At 41.8% G+C, this 22271-nt stretch overlaps 1 long non-coding RNA gene across 6 annotated transcripts in view; it reads left to right on the plus strand.

The window, feature by feature from the left end:
* The window catches only part of LOC135323188 (uncharacterized), a 90954-nt gene extending 76149 nt beyond the window's left edge, over window positions 1–14805 (plus strand). For 3 of the 6 annotated variants that reach the window (XR_010384421.1, XR_010384424.1, XR_010384419.1), the window contains 6 exons: window positions 1086–1271; window positions 3750–3974; window positions 9176–9359; window positions 10117–10316; window positions 10619–10742; window positions 12553–14804. This is a non-coding gene — a long non-coding RNA (uncharacterized LOC135323188). Of the gene's footprint in view, window positions 1–1085; window positions 1272–3749; window positions 3975–9175; window positions 9360–10116; window positions 10317–10618; window positions 10743–12552 lie in introns of all 6 variants that reach the window. The other 3 variants (XR_010384420.1, XR_010384422.1, XR_010384423.1) reach the window with 3 other exon arrangements.
* Window positions 14806–22271: the final 7466 nt, after the last annotated feature.

Here is a 22271-nt window from a genome sequence, read left to right on the forward strand (position 1 = left end):
GTTTCGTTTGTTTGGTCACAGTGTCTAGATAGTGACTTGCTGTCCAGCAGTTTTGTGAGGATACGGTGTTCGTGAATCATTGTAAGGACAGAATTTTGACAACAGACTCTATTTGTCATTTCACGAGGGAAAAGATAATATAGAAATACTGCTCAGATCTATTTTAAAATTAAGTTTGGAATGTTGAGAAGAGTTCAAGAAACCATACAAAGATCTTTTTCACTTATTTTAGATCTATCTTAGGCATATTATGATTACATAGCAGAGTAACTTATCAACTAGATTTGACAAGAGGGGTGTATTATTGATTATTTGTTTTTGAAATATTCTACCTGGAAAAAATTAATCAGTGCCCATAAATGAACAAATATGTTTGTATTTCTATGTAACATGGGAGCAGACTTCATATGTTTCTATATAATATTTATGACTGTGTGTTTTAATCTGTCTGTCAGTATATTTATAGTTTTTCAGCAACGTTCTAACTTTAGAATTCTTCTAAGAAAATCACCCCCGATTCTAGCGCAGTTTGTACTGTGTATCCTGTCTTATGCATGGGATTCCACTGTCTCCTCAGTGAGGAATTTCCTCCCCTACTGAGGTAGTAGCAGAGTTAAAGGAACTGTGATTTCTAGGCCTTTGCTCTCCATGTGTTTGCATTTGGCTGTCAATCGCGATTTTCCCTTTCTTGAGTTTTCATTGTTCAATTAGAATTTTTGAAAATAAGTGTTAATATGTTGTATTTGTCTCCCTAGAAACTTGATGTGTTTGTGCTTTTCAGTTTTCAATTTCTTAAAAATGTAAATGCACTCTTGTTTTTAAGTAGTCCTTTTTCACTAGATATTTGTTTAACTCTTTATAGTTAAAATACTTTTTTCCCATGAATTAATCGGTGTGCATGTTTTAAAAGATACCTTACTTTTTATTTTCCTTATTATAACAATTATATTCATTCTAGAGAATTTTGAAAATAAGGATAAACACAGTAATAACTTAAAAATGGCCTCTAATCTCACCTAGAGATACAGTTGTAAAGTTTCAAATTGAGAATTACAAGTCCTCTCATGTTCTTCTTCTTTTACAAGATCGTTTTGGTTACTGAGACCCTCGAATTCCCATATGAATTATAACAGCAGCTAATCAGTTTTTGCAGAGGAGCCCACTGGGATTGTGATCGAGACCACGTAGAATATACGGATCACTCTGGGGAGCACTGCCATTCCAAGAGCACTGTCTTCTGATACAGGAATGTACGTGGCGTGTCTGTCCAGGTATTTAGGTCTTCTTTAATTTTTTTTCAGCAATGCTTTGAGTTTACAGAATATTCTTTTACTTTTTTTCTTTGCCTTTATACTGAGGACAAGTGTGCAAGGTACCGGGATCAGAAGTGTATTTTAGCCCCGCCCCTTGCTGCCAACATGGTCGCTGCGCTCTTGCTTTGCCTTGTGTACAATCTTGCACAAAATAGGACCTCAGTAACTCTCTCTTGAATGAATGATTATGTGATTGTAGGATGATGCTTGAGAGTCCTTGTGATGATTTTTTCCTCCAGCCTTTCCCCAATTCTTAACTATGCCCTTTCTCTTCCTAAACTCCAGCCTGGGTTTCAACCTGCCTGTGGCATTGATTTTCCCTATCTGTAGACTCTTCTTTCACTGGTTCACGATAATGTTACATGTGGGCTGTGGAAACTTACTAGATGTCAAGAAAGAACAAATCCATTGCATGCTAGTATTTTTACAGTGTGGTATTTTTTATCGATTGAAATTAAATCAGGCTGACCCCCTGAGCCCTCCCGTGAGCTCTTTTCACTTTCCTACATCTGATACTGCTCTGGTTGCTACATGTGCCCTTCCCCCAGCCTTGGTTTTTGGGTTGAGTAAGTCATCATCAGTGGAGCCCTCTCTTTAAAAGATGAAGAGAACATTGGCTCCTTCTCCCTGGTTGGGGACTTGGATGAGATGAGATACCATATAAAGAATGGAGCTCCACCTCATTCTGACCCCCGCTCTTTCCGTTCCGTTCTCCAGAGGAAAAGATTACAATTCAACAGTATAAAGATTGATTGTGAGCTAATGAGATAGACAAGACAATCAATCATTTATTAAATATCCTTTCATGCCAGAAACAAATGTATTATACACACAAAAATCACACAAAGCATGATAATATCGTGCTTACAGACGTGTGTCCGAGTTCGAGTCCTGCTCTGGAGTGACCAGTCCTGTGAGATGGAGAACTGGTAGGTCAGCTTAGTCTCTCCAGGACTGGTTTTCTGTCCTGCAGAGATGGGGCTCGCTAGGCGTCCCTCCCCCGTAGAGGTGCTGTAGCGTGTAAATGATGCACGTGCACAACTGCTCGTTCCTCGTAAGTGCAGGATAGCATAGATTTTGTGGTGATGGCTTTATGACTGCCCCGTGTAGACTCTCAGTGCTCCAAAGGGATGCCTTGTGGTTTGGAGATGGGATTCTCATTTCTGTAAATACCCAAGAATTGTGGTATTGGGCCCTGCTGATTTGAATCTATTCTTTAGAAAGTACATATTGTAGATATATTTTTCAAGCATGCATGCTTTTTTCTTTTATTATTTATAGTTCTACCTTCTCATCTCTTGGTGGGACTTTTCATGGAATCCAGGAAACAGTCCTAAGCTACCAGCCTCTTCACTCTTCTCCGTGGTGGTTTTCTTCCCTGACTAGAAGAGGGTTTTGCACAGGAAATTTTATTTGTTCCCCTTTTCTTGGAGTCTCTCTTTCGGTCTGCCCATCTCTCACCTGTCCATCTGTCCATTTATCTACCCACTCATTCTTCTGACTTGTTCCAAAAAGCATTTCAGGCAGCTTACAGAAGAACAGATACCAAAGAAACAGGTTAGAAAATGGGGCCAAGTTCAAACTGTGAGTCTAGGAGGCGAGCCTGTGTGAGGGTTGCAGCCGTGAGACACACGCCTCTGCCCTGTGACTTATAAGATCGACAGCAAGAGTGTACCTGATGCTCCCAGCAGACACAGGGTAACAGGGTTTGTGGGAGATGCTCACTGGCTGTGAAATAAATAAGTGGCTCAGGAGAAGCCCAACCTTTCCAGCTACAAAGGCTTAGGAGAATAATTTGAGTGTCTTCCAAAATCAGGGTATTGCATTGTTTCTTTTGTCAGAGTTCTACGTATAGTTGGTTACATTCTATACCTGGAAATTTCTCCAAAACTCCTTACCAAGTGAGTGCCATTGCTCGGGAATGAGGTGGTTCTGCTCATTGACTGGGGTTGGCCAGAAACCGAAAATGACAGCTTCAAAGGAGCCTGGGATTTGTCAGTTATGTTTTGTCAGTGCTGTAGATTTCAGGAAATGCTTTCACACTTTCTCTCCATCTGAGGCGGCAGCGTGCTCTCTTAGCAGCATCAGGAGCTCAGAGCCACGGGATGTTGGGGGCTGACTGCACTGCCGTCAAGACAGCCAAGCTAGTCACTGCAGGAGTGGTCCTTTCACATAGTGCATTTCATGTTCTATAGTAGAAGGTTTCAACAGGGAGTTAATTAACTGAGTTAATTAACATTTAATAAATATGAAGCTTTGATGAAAAGACGGTTATAGGCAGAATATAAGTTGTGAACACTTTGAAAACGGTTTCATTACTGAAATTTCAGTAGGGAAGATACACAGTTTATCTTATTTATGCCTCTCTTTTAAAGTAACAAAGAAACAAGACAGAAAAGGCAGAGGATGATTTCTGTTATTTCTCTCGGCTTGCAGGTGCCCTCACATCCAGTGGCATCCATCCAGACACCAACACTGACACTGGCCATGCTCAGAATTGCCTCAGCCCTGAAGACACAAGCGACAAATAGAAGGGGGCCGTGCCCTGTTACAGCAGGTGCTCTCACTTTGTGGGTCCTTATGTAACTGCGCGGTGTTAATCAGGATAGCCCGTTCTACATTGTGTGGCGCTGCTGCAGTGTCTCCTAGTTATTTGTTTCTGTAAGTACTCGTGTATTATTCTCCAATGTGTGGTACTACACATCTAAAAATGCTTTTTTCAGATGAAAAATAATGTATATTTAATACAATAAGTCTGAAAAAAGGGACAAAAAAGGCTATCCAGGTCCCACTACTCAGAAATAATAATTAACACTTTAACATCTACTTTCTGTTCTTTTCATCAGTGTGTATCAGCTCTGTCATAAAAACCAGTGAGCACTCTGTGCCTGTTTACTGTGTGGAGACCTCCATTTTCCATTCGGCTTATTACATGTTTTTCTACAATATTCTATCTCCCCTGGCATGATTTTTAATGACCAGTATAGCATTATGTCTTGTGGAGGCATCGTCCATTTTACTTCGGGCTTAAATAAACTTTTAAATTCCAAGTGTACTTAACTGAAATACTGAAAAGAGAACTGTGGTGGTACCGAAAGAGCCCTACCTCCCTTCCCCTTATTTCCTGAGTGTGAAAGCTGTTGCCAATGTGGTGTATATATTTCATGACCTTTATGCCTATGACATTTATATATACCCATACATACATACATACATACATACGAGAAATCTATGTATATGTGTGTATATATTTTTTTGAAAAATAAGGCCATACTATATGTTTTCTGCAACTCGCTTTATTCACTCAGGGGTATATCATAGACGTCCTCCCACTCCAGACTCACCCGGTCCTCTCAGATAGAGTGGAGGGGTCTCCTGATGTGCAGGTGTGGTCTCTTGTGCAAGGACACCTTTGGTGGGAGAGTGCTGTGGACAAGGCCCTGGGCCACGGGGAAACGCCGGCCCCCTCAGTGCCCACAGCTCACCGTGATTTACCGCATCATTGTCTTGATGGTGGACACTTACCTTTTCTCCATTTTCCACTGTCAGAAAGGATGTTTGACTGGCATCTTTCTTTAACAGACATTCCTGTGATCTTGTATGAGCATGCCTTTAGTTAAGTCTTCTGGAAATTTAGTCCCTGGATGTGACATTTACTTTCATCACAGGCTACTTTCAAGTGACTAGAAATTCCTTCTCCAGTGTGGAATGAGAAATGTAGAATTACTTATGTAACCAATTCTCTATCGCTGGATATGACTTCACTTCAGCTTTTCTTCCCACCAGTGTAAACAGTACATCTATTTGAACTGATATTTTTCTAAATGAAACGATTCCTAGAAGTGGGGTTGAATCAGTGTGTACACACGTTTTTCAGAGTTTACATATCCATTGACATGTCATCCTCCAAAAAGTTTGCTCACAGTTTTTTCTCCCACAGATGGACACTAGCTAGAATATCTTTTAAAAATATTTACCAATAAGATGAGCAAAAGTGCTTTTTCATTGTTTTAGTTTGCATTTGATGACCAGTGAGGTATTGAGCATTTTTCACTGATTAGCCATCTGACTTTTGAAAAGTGAATGATCCATTTTGTCCTTTGCACAAATTTAAGTGAGGAAGCTTCTTTTTGCTTTGTGACAGCTCTTTGTATGTTATGAACATTAATCCCTTGTCTTCATCAACATCTATCACAGAGTTTTTCCTTGTCATTTCTTTCGTTTCATTTTGTTCAGTAGGTTTATTTTTGTTGTGGCTCAAAATATTCTTAAGATAGTAAATGTCTTCCTTTTGTGTTTTATCTTTGTTATTATTCTTAGAAATACTTTCTTATAATGGTATAAATCTCTTATGTAGGTTTATTTAATGTCTAAGATGGAGATGATAATAGTACTTGTTATAGTGAGGAGAAGTTGAATTAATGTGAGCAAAGAGTTGTATTTGCTGTTATTAGTATTTTAATATTTACATCACTATCTGTAATTTTTTTTGTGGTCATTATGACAGGAATAGAATTTGTTCTTTCCAGGTGATTCTCTGATTGTCCCAGGACAATTATTGAATTCATACTTTGCTCTTTGATTTGAAATCCCACATGTATAAAATACTTATGTACACTAGAGTCTCTTTTTGAGGTCATGCTTTATTTCTGTCAATCTTACTTCCTTACTCCAGCACTATATCTTACATATTGTAAAAATTAATTATTATCTGACAGTGCGATTTTTTTTTTGTTTTTTTCTTCCATCCCAAACTTTCTTGGCTATTATTATGACTTTATTACTCCTGAAGAATTCTAAAATATATTGTTCAACTTAAAAAAAAATCAGATAAGAGTATTCATGGGATTTTTATTAAGTTTTGAATTATTTTTAGGAGAACTTCCATATTTACAAAACTGTTTTCCTCCATGCAATATGTTAATGTCTCTACATTCACACCTCTTATTTACCCCTCAGTACAGTCCTGTAGTTTTCTCCATGTACAACATGGGCATTAATTTTGAGTTTATTCCAGATTATTGTTGATGTTTTTGTTAATTTTGTAAGTGAGAATTTTTTGCTATTATATTTTTTAACTGTTTAAACTGACACCTAGGAAGGCAGATTCGGTTTGTAAATACTCACTTTGTAACAAATCATTTAAAATTGTAAGTATTAAGTAATTGTTCGAGGATCCTTTCTTTTGTGTTTTTAAAAATTTGTTTCCAATATTATCAAAATGGTCATAGCTAAGAAGTATAGGTGTGGAGACAGATGGAGAGAGGTAGTGTGGCTCATGTACAAACTCTGAGCAATTTCATGGCTGCATTTAGGCTGGAGAAGCCCCAGAAGAGCCCACGTTAGACCAGGGGTGGCTTTGTATGCACTTGAAAGCCAGCTTTCCTACCTTTATGGTGAAGCCTGGTGGGCGTGGCAGGTAGATGATCAAGGTCTGATCAAGGTCATTGGCTGCACAGAGCGCTGTGTCTGTGAGAACTGGAGTCCATCATCATGGGAAATGCTTGGTGCCAGGAACACTGCAGGGGAGCTGGGAAGTCTGTGTGTTAAGGATTTTCCAGTCCTGGGAGTGGGAAGATCAGACTCTGCATTCAGATCTGAGTTTGAATTCATCCTCTCTTGTTTACTGGTCCTCTGACTTTTGTCAAGTTATCTACCCTCTTAGAACTCCTATTTTCTTGTCTCTCAAAATAGGAGAATTACGGCCTGCTGCTAGAGTGTTTGATCAGGATAAATGATTTGTTTCTATAAGATGCCACGTACAGTCACAAGCTCAGTGAGAAATGGGCTGTCACCTCTTCATCTGCAACTCAGTTCTCGACAGGACATCGGGGCAAAGCCAGTCCGTAATTTGTTTGTGATGCAAGTAGGAACAAAATTAATGTCTTGCCTTTCCCTTGCAGTATTATTACTCCTTTGCTTCATTTACTTCTTTCCTCCTTTCCTTTCCCCTCCTCCACCAAAAGATCCTGAGACTCTCTCAGAACACTAGATTCAAATTACTTTAAAGGGTGTCTCATCCTCATGAAATGACAGTAACTTAAAAAAATCTGTACAGATCCCAGACGTCATTGTATTTGATTTACACACACACACACGCACACCCACCCACACACACAATCAGCCTACCTCCCACTTGCTGAGGGAGAAGGGACAATTTTTCTGAGTTTTCATTCACTGAGCGTGAGAGCAAAGTCTCTTACGCAGATTTTCACCTTGCTTAGTGCATGGTGTTTTTAATTGGATTTCTGCTTTGTGGCCATAGAACTATTCTCCTTATAGAAGAGAGGGTGTGGAGACATAGACATTCTGCTGAGATATTGGTGTCAACATATTTGAGTTGGAAAGGACTTAGGACAGCATAGAGTCGTAACTTTTTATGGGTGAGAATTCATGATAGTTAACTTGGACAAGAACCTAGGTCTTCTGTCTTCGTGTCCACGTGGATGAAGAGGCAACAGGGCGGGAGATGGCAGGGATCCTTCTTGCTTGAGTTCCAGGGTCTTTCTAGTTTTCATTGCTCAGCTGCCTTTAGTTTAGGTCCATGTGGCCTCTCATGGGAAGGTCACTCTGTCCTGATAGACTGAGTTTCTAATCAGCAAAAAGCCCTGGACCCACTCATATTTCTCAGAGTTTTTCTGCTGTCCTGCTGACAGTTTATATAAATGATACCTAAGAAACTACTGGATATAAAATCCTTATTGTTATCATTTGCCCTCAAGTTCCATAGGAATGGGGTGCTGTCTCAGGCTGTCTAAGGCTAGATCTGAAAAAAGATAGGGTGATAGGCTGTGCTGCTGGACCCTCCCCAGTCATAAGGGATTTCCACCTTAGTTTTTAGAATCAGACAGATGAGTTCAAATCTTGCCTTTACCAGTTATTAGCTTTGTGAACTTGGGGAAGGAACTGTACTTGTTTGTGTCCAATTTTCTTTATCTGTAAATAAGTTCAGTATTTACTTTAGGGTTTTTGTTTTAGAATTGAATGAGCTAATTCCCTCATTTATACCTAAAATACTGATCGCGTGGTTCTATGCTGGTGCCTTGGTAGAAGATTACTAAGGGACTCAGCAGTGAGAATGCAGGTGGGGGACCCCTGGATCATAGAGCTTATATTCCAGGATATGCTTGTAAAAGACTAGATGTGCAGTGGATTTTTAGTAAATGTCCATTCCTTTCCTTATCCACATTGATTGTGTATATATCTTTGTACAATATATGAACAATTTTTTATTGCGATTTAAATTTCTTTGTAGTATTTAAATTATGTAGCTATAACAAAATACGTGAAATAAAATGATTTGTCTTTTATTTTCTTTTCAATATGCAAAACAAAATAAAATAGAAAAGAAAAAAAGGTTTTGAAGGAGTAGAAATAATTTTATTTCTGTGGAATCAATTCCCTATGTTAGGTTTTTTAGTTGTGTTGTTAAACAGCATATAAAATTGATAGGTTGTGACTTCAGTGTTGATAGCTAGGTGAGTGTAGTTTCTTTTTGTTGTTGTCTTTGATGAATTATTTGCACTAGATCATAAATGATGTGCATGTTACATATTGGAAACGAGGAAAGAGTGGAGACATACTACCTCCAATGCAGTCATCTTGTTACCAAGTCGAAACTCGTCCTGCTTGCTGCATGACAGGCCAATAAATCGGGAGATTGAGGTGTTGGAGCAAGGAATAGTGACTTTATTTGAAAAGCTGGCAGACCCAGAAGATGGCAGAATGACATGCTGGAGAACCGTCTCCCCCAAGTCAGAAATCAGTCCGCTTTTATACTAAAAAGGGGCGGGGATGTGGTTGGTTGTTGCAAACTTCTTGCGGTACGAATTGTTTCTCCTTGGAATTCTTTGTTCTTGCAGCTGTCCACGTGGGTCAAATCATGGTGCCCCTCTAAAACCTCCAAAAAAAAACAAAGTTGTATCTTTATTTTGCAACTTGCCATCTCTACATAAGTGCAGAAGAGTTAACATCGTGAAAGACCAGAGCCCGGAGAATAGGCTCTCCTGGATATTTCAGGCTAAAGGCAACTTTCTTTAACAAAAGGTACAGAGCTACCAAGTCTGAGCCTAGAAAACAGCAAAGGTTTAAAGCCAAAGGAACAGATCTAACATGCAGTCAAATTTATTCTTTTCTATTACAATTTCTTTTTCCACCTCATAAATAATTTTAGTAAGAAACATGAGCAATTTTTTTACTTTTGCTTCTTAGTAACGGATAAGTGGGCCAAATACATTTATGAGAGCAGGGATGCTGTGCGGGCATTGGGGTCACAGCAAACTCTTGTTGGGGGTGGTCGACTCTGCAACATGTCTGATGCCCCGTGGGTGTTGGTGAGGGACCCCATAACCAGGGGCTCTCTTCAGGAACCAGCATATGGGCATTGACCTCCGGAGACCTCTTTTTCAGCTGCCGGAAATTTTTTCAGATACTGTGACTGAAAAACCACTTCAGCTGGTGATAATTAGGGAATAAAGAAAGAGGAAAAGGGCTTGGATTAGATTAGAAGAGAAGGACAGAATATCAGGGAACCTGGGGGCTTGGCAGTGGGTCCTTGGGAGAGAGGGGAGCAGAGGTGGGGAGGGGCACGGCTCTGGAACCAGCTCCTGCACCTGTCCCAGGGCCCAAGTCACATAGCTTTTAATTGGCCCAGGACGCTCTCCTGTCTGGATGTCACCCTGGGCAGAACCTTGAGAATCGAAGGTAAGGGGTGGGCAGCACTCACCTAGGGGATCACTGAGGACTTCGTTCAAGTCCACGGTGCCTTTTCTGGTCATGTGTCTTCACTTGCCCTTTATCTTAGGATCTGAGGAGCAGGAGCAAGGAACGCAGGGAGAGATCCAGGAAGACATCTGACTGTGTTAAGAGACGACAGTCACAGCCACACGGGGAGCGAGGACACTTGCAGCAAAGTAAAACGACTTCACAACTATTACATCAGAGCTGCCGGTGTGAGAGAGCCTAAGCCTGTCTCAGAGTGCAGGGGACAAGCGGAAACGAATGGTAAATTTCCACTGACAGTTGAAATTTTGTTAAATAGCCTGCTACTGTTGCTTGTATCACTTGAATGAATGCAGGTATATTTCTATGGGCATTTATATGTTCACTCAAACCCACCAGCCACTCTTGCCCCCAACGGGGATGGGCTTTCTCAAGCCCAGTGCACCTCCTGCTTGGGTGGGCCATGCTGCGGGTCCTCGCCTGGGGCCGGGCTGCTGCAGGACACTGAGTCCCCGAGGCACGGCCTGCGAGACACGACAGGAACACCTCTGCTCTTGACCGAGGGCCTCCGTTTCCCCCTGCAGTGTAAGAATGCTGGTGACTGAGTTAGAAGCATGCTTCAAAGCTGTCCGTGTCCTTGCCATCCAGAAGCGGAGCCTGGGAGCTTCCGAATTTCTCCAGAATGCGGTTTACATTCATCTTCGACAGGTGAGTTTATGTCATTTTACAAGTGGAGGAATTACTGCAGTTTTCCTGGAACTTACTCACCAATAGTCCATCTGATTTTTCTGTGCTAATATTCAATATGGCATGCTAAAAATTCTGGAGTCAGATCTTGAAACACTGATGAAGAGGATTATTTTATTTCTTTATATGATAGTATTTTACTTTCAAAATTCAGAGTTTTCAGTTCTTTCAAAAAATTTTTGGGGGGTTGGAGAAACAACTTTGCTCTTACCATCTTTGTGACCTGTTGCTATATGCCTCTCACCTGTCTTCTGTCACTTGTGAGGCAGTTCCATTTGTGACCCTGTCCGGGTTGTTCATGGTATAAAACATAAAGTCTGCAAAAGTACATTCCCTTTTACTCCGAAGACATTCCACAAACACTACTTAATCTGGGTGTGGTTTTAAGAAGACAGAATCATTAGAACATGTACTTGCAGGTTGCTAGTGCAAAATCCCCAAATCAATAGTCTAGCTCAACATCTAAAATCTTTCTAATCTACCTTGGATTTGTATGGATAGTTGAAGCAGTTTGCTAAGAACTCAAGACCAGGGTTAGAATACAGGCTGGTGTAGCTCAGCAGGTCCTCCCAAGCTGATGCTCTGCCAGAGGTCAGGTCCTAGGGGAGAGGGCGTGTCCTCCTCTCCCTGAGCTGACAATTTGATGGCAAAGACATTCATCAGGCGAAGAACTTGGAGTTTCTTCTAAGAACAGTGGGTTTGAAAACAGTCCTAAAAGCGTGGGAGTGACACAATCCCATTTGTCTCAAGTAGGGGAGAGTGGCTTTGGGGCCAATTGGGAGACTCGTGAGTCCAGGTGGGCAGTGTTGGTGGCTTCCACTTGAGCGGTGGGATGGTCAGCGGGTAAAAGCGAACAGATTGAAGGCATGTTTAGATGGTAAAAAGGAAAGGATGTATGATGTCTGTGAAGGTAGGATGGAGTAAGGAACAGGTTTCTGGGTGGATTAATGAGGTAAATGATGGTCCTGCTGTGCTCTGAGGAGGGAAAGCTGTAGAGGGAGTTCTGGGGGATAACTGATGAGTTCAGCTGTGGGTAAAGTGAAAGGCTGTTAGATGTGTGGTTCGGGAGCTCAGGTGAGAGCCAGTAGTGAGTAGGGGGAGGGGAGAGAGACTTTCAAATCAGTTTGTCTTGTGAACATACAAATAAGGATGAGTAATGACACACTTAAAACCTCTATATTCTGTATTTAAAGCCCAGTAACATTTTGCTATATTGACTGCAGAGGTTCTTAATTTTTTTAATAGAAATAACATAAATAGAAACAAAATAGTGGAGTTAATGAACATCTTAGAGTTGATGTGTGTCCTTGTATGTATTTTCATACCTCATCTGTTTATAACCATAATCTACAAAAAGTTCGCTTGCTTAGCATAAGAGTTAAACAGAGGGACGTGACACACAGTGTTGGGGCTTGAAGCTGATCTTCTCGGGCAAATTATGTCACCTCTCTGTGCCTTAGTTGCATCTTCTGTGACTGCCCCCGGGCCGCTCATCACAGCTGATTTCCTAGACTATATGTTGAGAGGGAGGCTGCTGAAGGGAATAAGAAGTGGCAACTTCTAGGGATATTGAAGAGAGAGACAAAAACAGATTAAAGCCGATAAACTGAGTAAAAATACCCTCAAAAGAGAAAGAATCCCGCAGTGTTTTGAGCCCCTTAGCGTAATGGAAACAAAACCACGTGGACCCAAAGCTCTTGAGCATGTGAGTATTGTGGGTGGGAGGGTGTCATCAGAAAAGTGTTGAGAAAAGGCCTTTTCATTTCCCTAGACGTTTCCAGTAAGGATGGGGAGCAGAAGAGAAAACCCCCTGCTTCACAGTGGAAGCTGCTGTTTTGTGCAAAACTGACCAAAGTTTGGAGACCAGTCATCAGTGGTGCTGGCAAATGAAGAGACTTCGGGATTGGGTGGGGCCCTTGCTGCGACTTTCAGGTGACCTGCTGGCTGGGGGCTGTGTGGCAGGCAGTAGGTTTGCAGGGTGACCCGGGCATAAACCCTGGCTCTGAGGCTGCTGGTCTGACTAGCAAACCTGGGCACCCGCAGTCCTAATGGGGCAGCTCGGGATGTGGCCTGGGACAACTGCTGAGCTGAGGGCGAGAAGAGGGCTTCCCTGAGGGGGTGTCATGCAGAGAGTGGGAACGTGTTCCTGCAGGGGAGGAAGAGCCTCTGAGCAGAGTGCTGGATGCACAGGCAAGACCAGTCTGAGCACGGAAGCTTCTGGGAGCCAGAAGTCATACAATGGCCCGAACTGCATTGTTCCTGCGAGACTGCAGGGAAAAGATGCTGAAAAGGTAGGCTAGGGTCAGACCCTGTGGTGTTTTATGAGTGACAGTAAAGGACTGGTCCGGCAGGCCGGAGAGAACCCTGTGGGCGTCCCAGCTGGGGCGTCACGCCGGAGGGAGGAGCAGTGTTATAGACTTTGCCACTTATTAGCTGTGTGACTTTGAGCAAGATCACCCCACCTCTCTCTATATATATCTTCATCTGTAAAGTGACAGAGTGACAAGCTCGTGTCATCAGAAGGCTTAGTTTAGCTCTGATCCTCTTTGTCCAGTCCTGTCAGTGCTGCCCTGTGAGGTTCTGCAGCGGCTGCTCTTACCCTGAGATGGGAGGGCGTAGAGGGACATTGTAGTGCCCGAGGGCAGGAAGGGGTTGCTTTAAAAGCAGACATGTTGCCGCCTGCAGCTGCAGGCCTGCAGGCAGTTTGGTTGAAGGTCCTGCAGGGGACTTTGGAGGCCTTAGGTTGTGGAGAGTACTTTGGACGCCTTAGCTTCCCCTTAAGTCTTGTTTTCCCTTGCAGACCGGATTTGCCTTTGCAGATTGATGCTGAAGATTTGGGCTTCTAGCAAAGCTGTTTTCAGAGATGGGTATATACGTAAAATATCGTATAAAATAAAATGATTTATTTAACGTGTGGGACTTCGCAGCTGTTGGGAACAGCTCTGTTGTCCTGGTCGTCACGGAGGACACCAAGGGTCAGCAGAGCGTGCGGGAGGACAGGTAGCCTTCAGTGCTGCTGCGGGGTGTTCTCCCGAGTAGAGCACTCTGCTGAGTTGACTCTTCTCTGAGTTTGGTTGCCAGATGAGCAGACAGCAAATTAATGAGTTCTGGTGGGATTGTATAATGACAGGAAGAAAGAGGAAACCGTAGTTTTTCCGGACTAAAACACGCTTTTGTTTCCTGATCCAGTGTGTTCCATTACAGAATTGATGAGTTCTGTCTATTCTGGGACTTCATTGAAATAAACGTTCAGCCTAAATGTTAAGAGTTATGTTTTCTTTGGCTGGAGGACTCGAGCCGGGATGGCAACCTCTCAGATCACTCTGAGGGACTGCTCACAAGAGGTAGGGGAGGAGCTAGGATATATAGAAGTTTTACAAGAAAGACCAGGTAGTTGGAACAATAAAATATTGCTTGTTATCTAAAGAAAACCAGATATCTCAAGATCAAGTATTTAGTGCTTTTCTGTGTATGGGAGGAAGCAAACATTTGTGTCATTGAATTCATCCCTTTGGCAGGTACCTAGGTATCTAGGGCCAGTATCCTGTCCTTTCTTACTATGAGTCCGCTCAGAGGGCACCACTGTGAGTGGCTGAGAGGCTGGGCTGTAGGCATGCAGTCGCTGGGGGGTGGCAGCAGCCGCTGATGACTTGGTTTCAGCATTCTTTGTTTACTGACATGGTTGCAGTATTTTCATTCACATTGTAGTATTTTCATTCACGGACTGATTATGGATAATCTGCAACCTTGGAAAGCAACCGAGATGGAATTACTGCAGGTAACTTCTACTTTAATAAGCCGTGTGCAAACATAAACATGGAGGAAGCATACATTTGGATTTGGTGGTGTAGTGAAGGGTTTCTGCACATTACAGGAGAACGCAATGCAGAATTTCTTAAGTCCACCTTTCTTTTCTGGAGTGGTTTCTGAGAACAGTTTATGGTAATTAACCAACATTGACAAATGGTGGCACACTTTGCATTTAAGAGCTGGCCGGCTGCAAACTTGTGTATTGGACAGGTGGAATTCATAGGCAAGTGCTCAGGTAGATGGGAGAGAGATGGAGCCTAAGCCTGGGCCCAGATTCCGGTTTAAATCGCCATTTCCTCACCATACGGCCTTGGACTAGAATGTAACCTCTCTTAACCTGTTGGTGAATCTGTGAAATGGGCATGATAATATTCGTTTCTTCCTGGGATTGTTGTAAGTTCTAAAGAGTATTGTAGCACATATGAAGCACTTAGCAGTGTTCACTGTGTGTGGCCACCCCGCTTGGCGTGTGTCAGAGCCATAAAGGCAGCATTTGTCTGTTGAGGATGCACTGGTAGCCCCTTGAATATGTTGTGAATTTGGTGATTTCCTTTAATCTTGGTAACTCTGTGTGCCATGGGCAGTTGTTTTCATGGACAGATGAGGAATCTCAGGGTAAAGAAGACTGTGTAATTTGCCCAAAGTCAGACCATCATTTTGGGTGCATGGGCCTCGGTTCAGCATGGGCCCCAGGGCCTTCTGCCCTCTCTGTTCAGCACCAGAGCCAGATGTGTGGTCGGCTGTTTCCCAGCCCAGAATATCGGGCAGGCCACAAGACACACCTGGCCCTGCGCTGCTTGAGCAAAAACTCCAGAGGAGAGGAAGTTACAAAAGTGATAAACATAAAAACAGATGACAGCAAACTGTGATCAGCACTGAGAAGGAAAGGAACATGCCTCACAATGCAGAGCTGCGAGCTTTCCCGTCGGGGCTGCTCTGGGGGCGTTCATCTCAGCTAAACAAACTCTGCTGCTGCACCAAGGCAGGAAGGCAGGGAGCGTGTGGCCAGGTAGATAGGACCTTGTTAATCATACTCATTCCCCATTAAGCTGCAGCTGTCACTGGCACTTACCTAGTAAACAGATGTCTTCCATAATCATCACGCACTTTTCTTGGTAGTTTTATTGCCCCACCTTTGAGATGAGGTCATTGAAGCTGGGGAGTATGCTGCATGCCCGTGATCACCATGGAAATACCCCCACTGGTCTTTCAACCTAGACTGGTGTGGCTGTCATGTCCCAGCCCTGTGAATGGCATCATGTTGCCTCTCCCAAGCGGCCCAAATGACTGACATTGATATTCTTAATTCATGGGAAATGGTATGTGACAATAGGAGAAAAAGGTATTAAGAAATTGTTTGGAAAACTAGAACAAAATCCAATTCTTCCCCAGCTGGGGGAGCGTACCCTGTGTCACTCACCCCACTCACTGCATGTCACCTCCTCCCTGCCGACTCCACGTTCAGAAGCCACTCTGAGCCTTTGAAGAACATTTTGCCTCATGACACTGTTGACTAGGACCTGTGACCTCTCTGTCCCTGGTTAACTCTCTCTTGAAAGCCATTTAAATTTCTTGCAGGCTCCTCCTCTCAGATGTAAGAATATCCTATTTCAACTTCTTGATGCAGCTCCTTAATGAAGATCTCGTGAAGGAAACTTAGTCAAAACCTGGGAGGTATGCACACAGTGACTGCAACCTCAGCACTTTACGAAGTTCAGAATCAGATTTGTGGGTGACTCAGGAAAGGCTTTTGTATGGTAACAAGGGGAAAGTGAAAGGATGCAGGCTGTGTGAGACTGAAACATCTCGGTCCCAGCCAGCAAGGCACCAGCGTTCAGGATGGTGTGTGGGGAGTGCAGAGTTCTCACAAAGAAAGAAGTGTTGGGATGGGAGGGAGGACAGATAAATTCTTTACTAGGGAAGGAAAAAGTGCGCTGAAAGCTTCCTGGTTGAATAAGAGCAATGTGACATGATGTGCTTGAATTTTGGAAAGAAGGGTTTTGTGGGGACAGGCCTAGGGAGAACGCTCTGTGGCTGGGGAGTCAGCACAACAGAGAAACACAGAGAACAGGGCAGACCCCAAGGCCCCTGCTGGGGAAGAGGCTGCCCGCCAATTCGAGCCCTGGGGGTGGCTTCTGTCCCTTAGCTGGGGCCTCAGAGCTCCCTTCACAACCCAGTCCTGTTGATACAAGGAAAAAAAAGTGAGGCATGAGAAGGGCTGTGTCCCAGGCTTTTGTTGAGCCCCTGGGATGTGTCCCACCAGATTTTGTTCCTTGGCTTCGTGCAGTAAAGTATTCAAGAGCAAGCCAGTGTTGAGAAAAGGTAGATTTATTCACAGAGACACATTGAAAGGCAAGAGAAAGGCCATGAGGTGTGGGGTTTGGGTGCTCAGATTAAAAGTAGGTACACACTCCACAGAGTGTGGGCTTTCTCCGAAGAGAGAGAGAGAGGGGTGACCGCGAGGTGGCGCTGTGTTGCTCGTTTTCTTGGGCTTGGTGGTTTCATATGCTAATAAGTAGAAGGACCAGCCTAAGGGCAAGGGGCTGGGATTCCCAGGGAGTTGGCCATTTCCCACCCTTTGACCTTTTGTGGCTAGCCTTGGGACTGCCATGGTACCTTGGGGCATGTTATTCACCATGTTACTATTACAATGGGTGTATAATGAAGCTCAAGCTCTGCTAGAAGTTAAATCTCTTCATCCTGAGCCTCAAGGCCTACTGGGGGTTGAATCCTTCACCATTTTGATGTTAATTGCTGTGGCCTTCCTTGAATGGCTGTGCTCTGCCCCCTTCCATCCTGTCTCACTGTGATGACACAGAGAGAGCAAAGGCCAGGCCCTGCCTGTGCTCCTGCATTTAACAGCGGGAAGTGTGGAGTGGGTTTATGATGACTCTGAGTGGTGAGAAGGATGTTTCAGATTTTGCCACGTGAGACATGGGGACCTGCCAGCAGCCATCACAGATTTATCTCAAGGGCATTATCACTTGTGTTGTTACGGAAAGAACAGGCCAGCCAAGAAACAAGCACTGAGATTTATTAGGCTGGCAGGCTCAGAGGGGCTCCTGTTCCGAAGCTCTGAGCACCTCCAAGACCTGCACATGAGGTTCTATAGGTTTAATTACAAGTAAGGGGCTATTAGCCAATAAGGCTCAAACAACAAAAAGCAAGGAATCAGTACACTGAAGCTTATGAATTTGGAACAGATCACGTTACTGACAATTGTTCACCTTGGATTTACGAGTTAGCTTATTAGCCCAGTAAGCTGACACTAAACTTCAGATTTACGAGTTAGCCCAGCAATGCTTAGATCAGTAAACTGACACTTATCACACTTAGATTTGTGACTTAGCTCGTTAGCCCAGCTGGGCTTTTCCTTCACAGTGTCACTCATCATTTCTATATTTCTTTTTTTTTTTAAGTATTTAATCCAAATTTAATATCAGGTTTTTTTGGAAAGAAATTTCTCTTTTTCTTTTCTTTGGGACTCTTTTGGGGGGGTAGGTAATTAGGTGTATTTATCTGTTAGTGGAGGCCCTGGTGCTTGAACCCGGGACCCCGTGCACGCTAAGCACACGCTCTACCATCCCCCCATGATCTTTTCTTTTTGCTTTAGCTGCCAAGAATCTTACAGCTGAATTTCTAGTCGGCCTTTAACACTTGCCCTGACTCCAGAGAATCCATTTTTATGACTTTACCTCCCCCTGGTTTCATTTAAGTATTGAATCTCCAATTTCTCTTCACTCTCAATTTTGCCTTTTTGTTGTTATGGTTGTTAAGGTGTGTTTAAAAAAATCGTTTAATTTCTCTTTTAGCAGGAGGCTGAAAGTAAATAAATATGTAAACAAACAGCACACTTAAATGCTTTTATACATTCTAAGCTGTTTAGTAGTTACTTAAAAACCAAATTGAATATTAAAGTGATAACATTTTTAAATTATTTTTAAATTTTTTACAAAGATATAGCTGATTTAAAATGATATGTTTCAGGTGTACAATAGATGCTCCATTTATAGTTACTGTAAACATTGGCTGTATTCTCTGTGTTGTAAGATACATCCCTGTAGCTTGTTTACATTACATGTTACAGTTTGTATAAGAAAGTTGGGTAACGCAGAGTCTGAGGCATGGCTGTGTCTGACCCAGGGTCACGCTCACCCTGCCTGTCAGAGCCCAGGCCCTCACTCCTGTCTGCAGGGCAGCGAGTGGAGGCAGCCCTCATCAGCGCTGGCACCACCCTCTGAGCGGCAGTGACAGCAGTGTCTGTGTGTGGACGTGCAAAGTGTTTTTCCAGGAGCTTTACATGCATTTCTGCATTTAATAATTAAAGCCATCCTGTGAGGAAGCGTTTTATGATTTTAATGAATAATACATTTTATTTTGATATTGATAGGCTTCAAACCTCCAGAAAATTTACAGAAGTAGTACAGTAAACGCTTAGATACAGTTCACCTTAAAGGGCACTATTTGTCCTTTTGTGTCTGGCTTATTTTAGCATAAAGTTTCAAGGTTCATCCATATTGTAGCCTGAGTCAGTACTTTATTCTTTTGGTTTCATAATATCCTTTTTCTTTTTTTTTGTTTTTGATCTATTTAAACATATTTTCATTGAAGTCTAGTCAGTTTATAATGTTGTGTCAGTTTCTTGGGTACAGCACAACAATTCAGTTAAATAAGAACATACCTGTATTCATTTTCATATTCTTTTTAAACATAAGTTACTATAAGATATTAAATATATTCTCCTGTGCTATACAGTATAAACTTGCGGTTTATTCTATACATACTCAGTATCTGCAAATCTTGAACTCCCAATATATTCCTTCCCACACCCTCTCCCCTCTGGTAACCATAGTTTGGTTTCTATGTCTCTGTGTCTGTTTCTGTTCTGTAGATAAGTTTATCTTTTTGTGTCTTTGTTTTTTTATTTTTTTTTTTAAGAGACCACATGTGAGCGATCTCATATGGTATTTTTCTTTCTCTTTCTGGCTTACTTTTCTTAGAATGACATTCTCCAGGTCCATTCATGTTGCTGCAAATGACATTATTTTGTTATTATTTTATGGCTGAATAGTAGTCTATTGGAGAAATATACTACAGTCTCTTTATCCAGTCATCTTTCAGTGGACATTTAGGTTGTTTCCATGTCTTGCTATTGTAAATATATGCTGCTGTGAACATTGGGGTGAAAGTGTCTTTTTGAGTTAGGGTTCCTTCTGGATATATGTCCAGGAGTGGGATTGCTGGGTCATATGGGAGGTCAATTTTTTGTCTTTTGAGGAACCTCTATACAGTTTTCCACAATGGCTCCACCAAACTGCATTCACACCACAGTGTAGGAGGGTTCCCAATTCTCCGCAGCCTCTCCAGCATTTATCTGTGAACTTCTGAATGATGGCTATTCGGACTGGTGAGAGGTGAGACTTGATTGCAGTTTTGATTTGCATTTCTCTGATAATGATATTGAGCATTTTTTTCATGTGCCTATTGGCCATTTGTATGTCTTCATTGGAGAAATGTTTCTTTAGGACTTCTGCCCATTTTTGAATTGAATTGTTTGTTTTTCTTTCTTATTAAGTGTAAAAGCTGTTTACATATTCTGGGAATTAAGTCCTTGTCAGTTTCATTTATTGCAACTGTTTTCTCCCATTCCATAGATTGTCTTTTTGTTTTGCTTTTTGTTTCCTTTTCTGTGCAAAAGCTTGTAAGTTTAATTAGATCCCACTTGTATTATTTTGCTTGTATTTCTATTGCTTGAGTAGACTGCTCTAGGAAAACATTGTTGAGATGTATGTCAGATGTTTTGCCTATGTTTTCTTCTAAGAGGTTTATAGTGTCTTGTCTACATGTTTAAGTCTTTAAGCCATTTTGAATTTATTTTTGTGTATGCTGTGAGGGAGTAGCCTAACTTCATTGATTTACATGCAGCTGTCCAGTTTTCCCTACACCATTTTCTGCAGAGGCTGTCTTTACTCCATTGTATGTTCTCACCTCCTTTGTCAAAGATTCAATGACCAAAAGTTTGTGGGCCTATTCTTGGTAATTTTGTTTATCCATTCATTGATGGATGGATATTGTTTGTAACCTTTGGCTACTCTGAATGATACTGCCATGAATATTGATGTGCAAGTTTTGTGAGAATATATTTTCATTCTGTTGGCTGTACAGTTGGCCCGCCATATCTGTAGTTTCCACTTCATGGATCCAGATGGCTGATTGTAAAGGGACTTGAACATCCTTGGATTATGGTATCCAGGGTGGGGGTTTCCTGAAACGAAATCCCGAGGATAATGAGGGATGACTCTATATGTAGGAGTGGAATTGCTGTGCCATATAATTCTAACCTTTTGAGGAAACACCAGGCTTTTCCAAAGAAGCTGCACCATTGCCCCTTTCCAACGGCTGCGTATTGAGGGTTCCCATTTCTCTGCCTCCTGACCGACACTTGTTATTTTCCATGTTTTGATTATAACCATCCTAGTGAGTGTAAAATCAGATCTCATTTTGATGTTGTTTTCGCTAGTGATGCTGATCATTTTTTCATATGCTTATTGGCCAATTGTGTATCTATTTAAATACTTGGCATATTTAAAAATTGGGTCGATTTTCTTTGTATTGGTCAGTTGTAAGCATTTGTTTTATATCCTGGATACTAGTCTCTTATTAGATATATGCTTTGCAAAATTTTTCTCCTATTCTGCAGATTGTCGTTTCACTTTACTTTTTTTAAACATTAAAACAATTTCTTTCTAGGGGAGGTAATTAGATTTATTCATTTTTTTTTCTTGCTAAGGACGCACTCTATCACTTGAGCTACCCTTCCCCTTTCATTTAACTTTCTTGATGATGTCCTTTGTAACAAATGGTTTTAATTTTGATGAAGTCCATTTTATCTTTCTTTTTTTTCACTTGTGCTCTTGGTATTGTATCTAGGAAGCCATAGCCTATCCTAGGACCACAAAGATTTAAACTATGTCTTCTTTTAGAAAGTTTATACATTTAGTTTTTACATTTCCGTCTGTGATCCATTTCGAATTAATATTTTATTTGTTAAATAAAATACGGGGGTCCAGATTCCAGATTCATTCTTTTGCCTTCAGATACCCAGGTGTCTCTGCACCATTTGTTGAATAGACTATTCTTTCAATGGCACATTTCTGGAAAAATGACTGTAAATATAACTTTCCCCCCATGGATTTTTTATTGTGTCTCATAGATTTATGCATCCAAACTTATGCCAGTACCGTAATGACTTGAGTACTATAGATTTGTAGTAACCTTTGAGTGAGTCCTCCAACTTTGCTCTTCTTTTTCAAGATTGTTTTGGCTGACCTGGGTCCCTTGCACTTCCATATGAATTTTGGCATCAGTTTTTCAATTTTTGCAAAGAAGTCAGCTGGAATTTTGATAGGGATTCCATTAAATTTGTAGATCACTTTGGGGAGTCTTAACATTTTTAACAATATTGTCTACCATTCCATGAACATGGGATGCCTTCCATATATGTAGATCTTTTAATTTTTTTTTGGTGATACTTCAAAATGTTCAATGTGCAAATCTTGTAAAATTTTGTTAAATGTATCTCTCATTTTATTTTTAATGCTGTTGTAATTGGAAAGGCTGAGCTTCCTAAGGGTGGGACTATATATCAATTTATTTATTTCTAGGATTCCTACACAGCAA

This window comes from Camelus dromedarius, chromosome 16 (genome assembly GCF_036321535.1).
Source record: "Camelus dromedarius isolate mCamDro1 chromosome 16, mCamDro1.pat, whole genome shotgun sequence".
Taxonomy (NCBI): domain Eukaryota; kingdom Metazoa; phylum Chordata; class Mammalia; order Artiodactyla; family Camelidae; genus Camelus; species Camelus dromedarius.